Source organism: Delphinapterus leucas, chromosome 1, assembly GCF_059928025.1.
Source record: "Delphinapterus leucas isolate spDelLeu-1000000601 "Yukka" chromosome 1, BTC_Dleu_Yukka2, whole genome shotgun sequence".
In the NCBI taxonomy this organism is placed as follows: Eukaryota; Metazoa; Chordata; class Mammalia; order Artiodactyla; family Monodontidae; genus Delphinapterus; species Delphinapterus leucas.
This window is the reverse complement of record NC_143129.1, coordinates 101,195,705-101,205,604: the sequence shown is the minus strand read 5'-3', so window position 1 is coordinate 101,205,604 and position 9,900 is coordinate 101,195,705. Positions and strand designations below refer to the sequence as shown.

General features: G+C 44.3%; 1 pseudogene; it reads right to left on the bottom strand.

Moving 5' to 3' along the window:
* Positions 1 to 2,335: 2,335 nt before the first annotated feature.
* LOC111179898 (SWI/SNF-related matrix-associated actin-dependent regulator of chromatin subfamily D member 2 pseudogene) lies at positions 2,336 to 3,740 on the bottom strand (annotated as a pseudogene).
* Between the last annotated feature and the right edge of the window lie 6,160 nt (positions 3,741 to 9,900).

The following is a 9,900-nucleotide window of genomic DNA, read 5'->3' as shown; positions in this document are numbered from 1 at the left end:
GCAAGTCATTCTACCTCTCAGGGTTTCCATTTCTTTATTTATAAAATGATGATAATAACACCTACTTTGCCTGGAACAAGAGATTTTGTCCCAGGCTAATGAGGAGCAGAACAGCCAGGAGATTGGCTTGTTTGTATGAAAAGGGAGATTTACGCTCCATCACAGAGTTTCCCCGGGGGGCTGATCACCCCCAGGGAAAACTATTATGTAGCCTCCACAAAAGAGGCTGCCTTCATTTTCTGGAAGGCAGTATACACCCAGTCCCTGGACTGAATTTTAAAACAATGCACCAGCAACGACACTGAAAGGTCAACACTGCATCCCTGTGATTCTCAATGCAGCTCTGTGACAGAATCACTGTGTAGCTTTGAAAAAAATGCCCAGGCCCTAGTCTCGGGCATTCTGAGGTGGGGTTTGGGTGTCCAAAATTGTGTCTTAGGTGCTAACTGAGGTTGAGAACCTTCCTGTGGGAAACAGACTGGCCCTGTCCTGGTCAGCGAAGTGGGTTGCACTGTGACTTCCAGCTTACAGATGACAGACACATTCTGTGCACATCAAAGTTTGATTGCAGCGGGGATATTAAATTCCCATGCAGGGAGCATTCTATCACAGGACAAATGAGAGTGTCAGAGCGGGCTTTTTAAGGCCCTGTGCTATTATGTTGAATGATAAACTGCTTGCAGGTGATTAAGCTGCCTCCACAGGCTTAGGCCCTCACTTCTTTTGCTTTTCAGGTGATGCCATCTATCTTTGTTTTTCTTTTTTTTTCCACCAAAGAGAAAGCACACACATGTTGAATTGCTGCAAAGCATCCTAGATACTAGAGAAGTAGGTTGAAGAAGGTGCTTCATGCTTAATTTCCCTAGTCATGCAGAACTGGATCAAATCTAATGTAACTATGTTGTAAGAAATTGGACAGCTATAAATAATCTTGGGTTTCGATATCTGATTTTGAGGTGTTATTTTGGTTTTTATCACTAGGATAAAGACAAGAAGAATGGTAATTGTGAGAAGGAAGTGAAACAGGCTAGTATGAGATTCAAATGCTGTTATGACCTCTGCTGCTTTTTCTGTATGTATCACTTGGATTTCTATTGTTCCAGCAGAAAAAATGGGCCAAAACCCATGTTGTTTATTTGATAAAGGAATGCTAAAACTTGCTCTCTGAGCTCTCCATGTTTACACTTTTGAAAAGCCACTATTAACATACTTGACATTAAAATAATTTGGCTTGAGTAATATTTGTCTCAGAATAACTTTCACTTGGTTCATATATAAGCACTAGATATTCAAATATTTAATGATTCCAGAAAGAGGCAACTAGAAAACACAAATCGTGGAGCTTCTGATGAACTAAACTCCGTAAGTTGAGTGAACACCTTAAGACCAAGACCTGTTATTTTCTTCAAATGTACTGATAAGGAAAGAGCAACTTTGTAATGGCTCTGTTATTTATTTATTTATTTTTACCACCAATAAACAAAGATTTATTTGGAAATTTCCAAACCTGCCAGAAGTGGCACTTGCCAAGCCCTAGGTCCACCCTCCTTACCAAGCTCCGAAGGGCAACGATAGTCCCCCCCCCACCTCTCCCCTGCACCTCCCCTGCACCTCCCCCTGCCCACACACACCCATGCCTCAGGCCACACCAGAGAACTAGTGTGTCCTCCCTCTAGGAGGCATTACCCCTGGGCCCAAGAGCTTGGGTGGCAGCCCTCTGGCTTCTCAGGAGATGATGGCGGCCAGAGCCGCTTGCATAGATTGAGAAAAGAAAATAAGGAAGGAGCCACCAAGTAGGGCTCCCTGAAAAACCCAAGCTTACCCCTGTACAAAATAAGTGGCTCCTGCATAGAAAAACCTGCTCCACGAATACTGCAAATACCCAAAGGAAAGGAAAAAAAGAACAGCAGCAAGGCTGGGCTGGTAGGAATGGCAAAGAACTTTGGTTTGGAAAGCCTAGGAAGAGGGTGAGCTGTGCCCCTCTTCCTTGCAAAACTCCCCAGAGCCAGCGCTGACACTCGCCCCAAGGGAGTCAGTAAACAAGCAAAGCCAGGGGCCTTTGGTTCTGAAAGGTCTCCATTATGATGTCAAAGCACAGCCTCCAGGTCCTACTTGGGCCTGCCTGCAGGGGGCAGAGGAGGCCTCTGCTGTGAATCCAATTAAAGCCAACGTGTAAGTGGTAAGGCTTTGGGGACCAAGCAACAAGGAATCCTATCACTACACTTATGAAACTAAAGCTGGGGAGCAGAGGGTGACAGGAGACACCCCTCACCCCCACATCCTACATGTCTGTGCCCCAGAGGGTGGTCCCCTTCCAGGCTGAGGAAGGGGTGGCTCCAGGGCTGGGAAGAAACGAAGGGATCCCTGAGCAGTTAGGTCAGGCGGATTCCCAGCACCTGTTCCAGTTCCTGCCTTTGCTGCTGCACCTTGGCAATGATGTGCCTCCCCACTGGTTCCTGGGCCCAGGGCTTGTGGTAGAAAACAGCTTGTCTCTCCTCCTCAGGATTCCCAATCACATCAGTGATAATCTTGAGGTCCCGGTGCTGGGAACGGAGCCATTCCTGGATGAAGTCCTGGGGGTCAGTGCTAAAACTGAGTGTGAGATCCCTCTGGGTCTTCAGCTGGTTGATGAACTCAATGGTCTCATGGATTTTGACATCAAGGGAGGCAATCTCCTGCTGATTGGTGGTAGAGGCCAGAAAATTGCTCATCTGGGCCTTGAGTGGGTCATCCACCTCCACATCAATGTCATAACAGCCTGTCTTCTTCTGGTTGTTAGGGTCCAAGCCAATTACACGGTTGACGACAATGGGGTCTGGATGCTGCAGCAACCTGGCTAGCTTCATGGGAATCTCAGAGAAACGCAGTCGGCCACAACTGAAGATCTGGCGGAAGTACCGGTTGCAGTTGACGTACTCCCGCTCGTGGCCGTCCTGCAGCTGGTTGTGTTTGATGTAGAGCCACGGGGCCTGCATGATGGCAGCCCTCGTGTGTGTGTGCACCCCCAGCAGCCTCCCCAGTCGGGGGTCCGACTTGTACTGGGGAGGCTGATGATCCAGCATGAGCAGGCGGGTGCACTTGACGTTGAGGTCTCCAGGCCGTTTCACCTGGAAGCCATCTGTCTCCTGGGTGGTGGGCATCCGGTGCCACTCCAGCAGGTGGTTGTCAGGCCCGTACAGTTCCTTGTCCAGCTCAATGACGAGGCTCTTAAAGAATGAAGAAAACTTCCTCTTCTGTTTCCTAAGATCATCCGGCAGTTTTCCCTCTACTCGGAGTTCCCAGGAAGCCACCTTGTCCCCTGCGGGGTTTCCCCCCGGGGGTCCCTGCGGTTCCTGCACTATCACCTTCTACCTTGCTGGGACTGAACATATTAGAAATATAGATCCGCAGCTTTCGTTTTTGCGTCAGAGGCTTTTTGATGGCCTCCTGGATCTCCATCCGCTTTCGAGCAATGGTCTGGTCCAGCTTCCGCTCAAAAGCCAAGAGATCCATGCACGCCTGAGGCTCTGGGACAAGCTCCCAAATTCGCTGAGGTAGAACTTTATCTGCCACCTTCCTCCTCTTTAACCCCCGGCGCTGGCAGGCATCGGGGGCTGGTCCTGGGGCACAAGCAGGAGTTTTCAGAATGGGTCCATCATGGTGGGTGGCATGCCAGGTCGAAGTGGAGCAGCTGCGCCAAATGGGGAAACGGCAGGGCGTCCCACCTGCAAGCCAGCCATGGGCATCTGACTGCCTGGTGACCTGCCTGGTACTGCGCCGCAGGGCCCGTGGGGTTCTTGGGGCGGAAGGCAGCAGCCCCCCACGCCTCCAGTAGGCCTGGGCCCCCTGAGCACCGCTCCAGGCAGCGTGCTGGGTCCCGCTGGCGGAGGCGGAGCTCCCAGGGCGGCCTGGCTCTGTTATTTTGATAATTTTGACTGTCTGAGATAATGGAAATTTTTCATCAGATGCTGTCTGTGATCAATGCTTTCTGAGACCTCTCTTCTCCTAGAAACTTCTTTTTCTTGATTACCTCTTGGCTATGGCTTTTTGATGACCTAGGTTTGGTTTAGATGATTGCTTCTGGAAGAACTGTGTTAGCATCCTTGCGGTGGTGTGGAGCCTCCTGAGGAGGGAGAGGCAGGACAGGATTCTAGTTCAAGTCGTCGCAGTTAGTAGGAAACTGGGGCTTAGAACCAAATAGAATCAGTACCCCCAGTGTTTGAGGAGGGACACCCAGGACAGAACTGGCTTCAGACTCCGGACAAGGCTGAAACAGCTTATGTCAACTGAAGGCACCTTTTCTAAGTTCCAGCCGTCCATGGACATTGGAGAGCACATGTGCGGTTCCCCAGCCTGTTTTAGGCTCTGGGAACAAAAGCTGGCACTGTATTGCATTATACTGGAAACTGACTAGAAGAGGCTTAGGTTTTTATTGTTTACTTCCAGGAGGAGAGGGGAAAAATTAACTTGCAAATCAGGTGGATGAAAATTGAGAATGAGAAAGATTTGCTTGTTGAAGGTAACCCTGTTTTCTCTCTCTTTTATTAGGTGTTTGTGAAGAGGCAAGTAAGGCTGAAACCCCTTCTGTTCTTCAGGAATTCTTTTAAAAGTATTTTGTTCTTTGTCTTAGATTGAGACTGAAGATGTGACACCATACATTACTGTTATCACCTTCTGCAGCTGAAATACAGACTCCAGAACTGGATGTGGCATGGTGTAATTTTTCTAATTAGCCCTAGAACTCCACTTTAAAGCCTCAGACTGCGTGTCCTTTGGCATGACATCAGTCCGCCGCTGACTCTGAATGTCAGCAGGAGTCTAATTATTTGGGCCAAAGCATTTTGCCTAGAGTTTATATTTGTATTCAAAGAGAACTTCTGTGTAAGGAAAGAAAGGCTTTTTGTTATTATTGTTCCTCTTCTTTGGAATTAGCACCTATCTAAATTAATCCTCTCTAACTTCTCCTACTTCTTCAGTAGGTATACTTCCTAAACTTGTTTAGTAACCCACAAAAAGGGGAGTGATGGTCTTTTGATTAGCTTTCTAGAGATAGAAAATTCACAGCTATTCAATCCAAGCTGTATCTAATGTGAAGTTTCAACCTAATGAACAGCTGTAAGTATGCCGCCTTCCCACACAGTGGAACTTGATGGAAGCCCTGGTTTTACAGCTGCTGGTTATTGATTAAACAACTAGGCTGTTTTGATGCTGCTTGTTTCTGTTGTTGCACTCATCATCTTAGGTTTGGAAGAATTATTGCAGATATTAACGTTATTAGAGTTATTAAAGGTCACTCACTAGTCTGTCCCCTCACCCACCCTATGCTGGGAACATCTTTACAACATCTCCCCCAAGTGGTTGTCTTGATCATGATAGAACCCACCTAGCGACAGTGGGGAGAAAGCAGACTCCATAATCCAGCAGTTATAATTTAGAGTTATTCCTTAATATAGTTTATCTAAAACTATAGTGAACTCCAGCTTAGGAGAGGACCTGAATGTATAAATAGATAAGTTGATATAAAATGTGGTGAATGCTTTGATAGAGGCACAGATAAGTTGTTTAGAAACAGCTAACTGCGTGGGAGAACATGGGAAAGAATTTGTCTTGAAGGATAAGTACATGTGCTTATGCACTCGTGGTGTGTGTGTGTGTGTGTGTGTGTGTGTGTGTGTGTGTGTGTCTGTGTGGTGGGGCAGAGTATTTCCAGAGAGAGGATATAGGTGCAAAGATATGGAATTTAGGAAAGGCTGTGTTAAGACATGGTGAGAAATTCGGAATGACTGGATGGAACCTGCAATGGTGAGAGAGATGTCTTGAGGTAGGCTATCTGGAGTTTTGTTGCCCACTCAAAAAGTTTAGATTTTATCCTACAAGAAAAGAAGAGATTTCAAAGGGGTTAAAGCATCGGAGTGGCTTGATCAGATTTCAATTTTATGAAGATAATCCCAGTGGCAGTTTTGAGGACTCATTTGTTGGAGGAGAGACTGTTTCAAGGATACAGGTTGGATACAAAGTGCTCTGCCCTGCTGGCAGCCCATGTGTCCTATAATATTTCTGGTTCAGAAAGTAAAGTCACTGTCTATAGAGCCAGTCAGGCTTAACTGGTTGTGGTGGGTTCTTGTAAAATGTTACACCTAATGTTGTGTGAATACTGGCAAAGTGAAATAGGAAATCATGGCACAATCATGGATTGTGCGGGGAAATAAAAATTGACTTGAAATACTATCTTAAAGAATTTTAAGATGGGAAATATCTAGGTCATTGAGCAAGGTTTTTTTCCCATGAAATGCTCAACTTTAGTTTGGCTGGACATAGTCTGAGGCACATACTCAGTAATTTGATGATTTCAGCAGTATGTTATTCTGTGACATCCTTATGGATCAAAAAGTCACTATACAGGTCAAAATGAAATCATGTAAGTATTGTATTTTGAAAAGGAAATGTCAAAATAATATTATGAGAGGCTTTAGAAATTTGTATGTACTTAACATTCAGCTGGAATGTGGGGATTACTACTCTCAAACCAGTATAGGTGGTGCATTTTTTTTTTTTTTTTTTTGCAGTACGCGGGCCTCTCACTGTTGTGGCCTCTCCCGTTGCGGAGCACAGGCTCCGGACGCGCAGGCTCAGCGGCCATGGCTCACGGGCCTAGCCACTCTGCGGCATGTGGGATCTTCCAGGACCAGGGCACGAACCTGTGTCCCTTGCATCGGCAGGTGGACTCTCAACCACTGCGCCACCAGGGAAGCCCTAGGTGGTACATTTTTGATTGCCTTTCAGGAAATGCATTGGTGCTCAGAAGGTGAGGAGTTTTGAACTTTTTAGCTCTCACCCACGTTTACTTCTGCCCTACGATGTTTACGTCATCTGCCCTTTTTGTTTTGCTGGCTAACCAATTCCCATTCTCCACATGCCGTAAACAACTATTCCTAAGATAGGTAATGTCACAAACAGAAATTTATCTGTTTCAGAAAAAGATGAGGGGGGAAATATGCCTGAATTAAAGCCATGAAACAGATCCTCGAATTTCCTCGCTAATGTAATGTGAGAAATAGGCTTCCAATAGTTTATTTTTATTCATGTTATTTATTTAGTAGCATCACCACGCGGAAGAAAGTAGATTTGTTACCAACTGGCAAAAGAGTTCAGTCTGGACACTGGTTGTCTTTGCTGTGGGGCTGGCTGGCTCCCGTGCTTTGTCATCTCTCAGAGTTTTCCTGATAAATAAATATGTGTTGGTCAGAATTGATCTCTGGCATTATTGTCAACGGCACCCATGAGTTGGCCCACAACTGCACATTTTCCTACAACTGGTCTGTGGCTGCACCCTATCATTTCATATTCACAGCCTGCTCCATCAGGCTAATAAATCAGCTGTTTCTTATGCATGACATTCTGTGTTGTGTGACTGACGGATAACTGCAGCATTTTAAGTCTTCTTCTAGAGTCTCCATTATGCTGCCAGCCTCTCCGTTATACTCTATAAAAATGTTTCCTGTTATGGGCTATCAGAAGCAAAAGTAGGTTGTTTTAGAGTCAGAGCAATTGGAACCCTGTAAAGTACTGCTAGATTAGCAGGCATGGGTAGATGAGGAGAAGCTGTTTGGAAAAAGATGTGCTTAAGGGCATCAAACATAAGCACAAAAATTACCTTTTTCATGGCCCTGCATATATGGACATAGATAGAGTAGCTTCTGTGGAAGCTGTGATTCAGTACGAGCTGGAAAACTTCTTTCTAAGAGGTCTGGAGACTTGTTAGAAGAAAGACAAGCACAGGTGACTGACACTCATTAAGTACTTTGTGTCCAGTGCTGTGCTATGTTCTACTGCACATATTAGGTCATTGATTCTCAAATAACTCTGAGAAACAAGGATTTCTATCCCCTCCCCCTTTTTTTTGGCCATGGTTTGTGGCATGTGGGATCTTAGTTCTGTGACTAGGGATTGAACCCTCGCCGCCTGCAGTAGAAGTGCTGAGTATAAACCACTGGACAACGGCCAGGGAAATCCCTCTATTCCCTTTTTTTCGTTAACGTGTAAGAAACAAAGTCTGAGAAATTGTGGAACTTTCTTGCTTTCTCACAATGACTACAGTTCTGTGGCCCTTCCTGTGCCCTTTTCATGACCCTCTCCATGCTCCCAACTGAATGGCTCCCCAGGGAAAAGCTCTATCTCTAACCAGCTCTGGAGATTCTGGGAGGACTTGACAGGGCTCCAGCAAGTTGCTTCTTGAGGTTTCAGTGGCTCAATGGCTAGAGACTGTTCGTCCTAACAACACGAAAGCAGACTTCAGTGTAGTCTGTTTCTACTGATAAATTACATACACTGTTTATATTAGCAAATAATGTGGCAATTTAAAAATCATGTTTATCAAATCATTATTATGTCTTAGGGTTCTGTAGAGCACAGTCTGATAACTACAAGCTTAATATATTCCAGTAAATGGATTAACTCCTTTGACATGTGTGTCTTCCTATCTCTTCTTACCTTGAAGTCTTGACCTTCTTACATTTATTCATGGTCATTCATTAGCTCCAGGGAAGGTTTTTAGAGCATGGCTCTGCAACAACAGTGAAGTTCTTGGCTTATGAGTTGTAAGAATCTGGAATTTGAGCATCAGAGGCCTTAGTCCTGAGATCAGTGGGCAGAATTTATGGCCTAAGTGATAGATTTGGAAGAATATGTTGTGGGTCAGAGGCACTTTTTCTAATATCCAGATAGATGAAGATTCTGTGTGACGATGCGTGAGAGGAGATAAATCAGAAGAGACACACAGAGCACTTCTGACGGGTCTCCTGAGAAGGATCCAACACTCTTTCCAGACTCTTGGGATGTAATCATTTTAAAATATAGTTTTAAACAAAAGTTGTGTATGTTTAAGGTGTGCAACATCGTGATTTGATGTATATATATGGGTATAGTGAAATGATTATTATAGTTAAGCTAACCAGCATGCTGCCTCCTCACATAGTTATTTGTGTGTGTGTGTGATGAGGACGCCTGAAATCTACTCTCTTATCATATCTTCAATTTCAATACAGTATTATTAATTATGGTCATCATGCTGTATATTATTCTTTAGACTTGTTCATACTACATAACGGCCAACAACTTTGACCAATACCCTTGACCCTTGACCAATACCTCCCTTATTTCCCCTCCCCTCCTCCCTGCTTGGCCCAGCCCTGGTAACTTATGTTCTAGTCTCTGTTTCAATGAATTCAACTCTTTTTTTTAAAGACTCCACATATAATTAAGATCATACAATATCTTCTTCATGTGTCTGGCTTATTTCACTTAGCATTATGTCCTCCAGTTTCACCCATGTTGATGCAAATGGAAAGATTTCCCTCCTTTTCATAGCTGAATAATATGTCAGTGTGTGTGTGTGTGTGTGTGTGTGTGTGTGTGTGCGTGTGTGTGTGTGTAAAATCTCAAGCTCTGAACTTGGATTCAAATGATCTTGTATTCCTAGTTTCCCCAGGTGCTTGGCAAAAGCATTATAAAATCCTGTTTGGAAGATAATAAATTGATACTACTAATAATTTTCAAATAACATATTTAACATACAATAAGAACATCTAGATCCAAAGGACAAGACTCCTCTGGGTGAGAAACCTCAGTTAATAGGAGCAGATCCATAAAGACTGTAGATACTGAAATTATCAGACAAAAACTATGAAACTATGGTTACTATGGTTCTGAGAAAATAAACATCAAATATAAAACCGTGGCAGGTAACTGAAAATTATGAGGAGTGACACAGCGCATTAAAGTATATATTTTAGAACTAACTTCAACAATTGAAATAAAGAGCACAATGAATGAGTTTAATAGCAGATTAGACAAAACTGATAAGAAAATTGGTGAACTGGATGACATGATGGAAGAAATTAATCACAATTAAGTAGAGAGAAG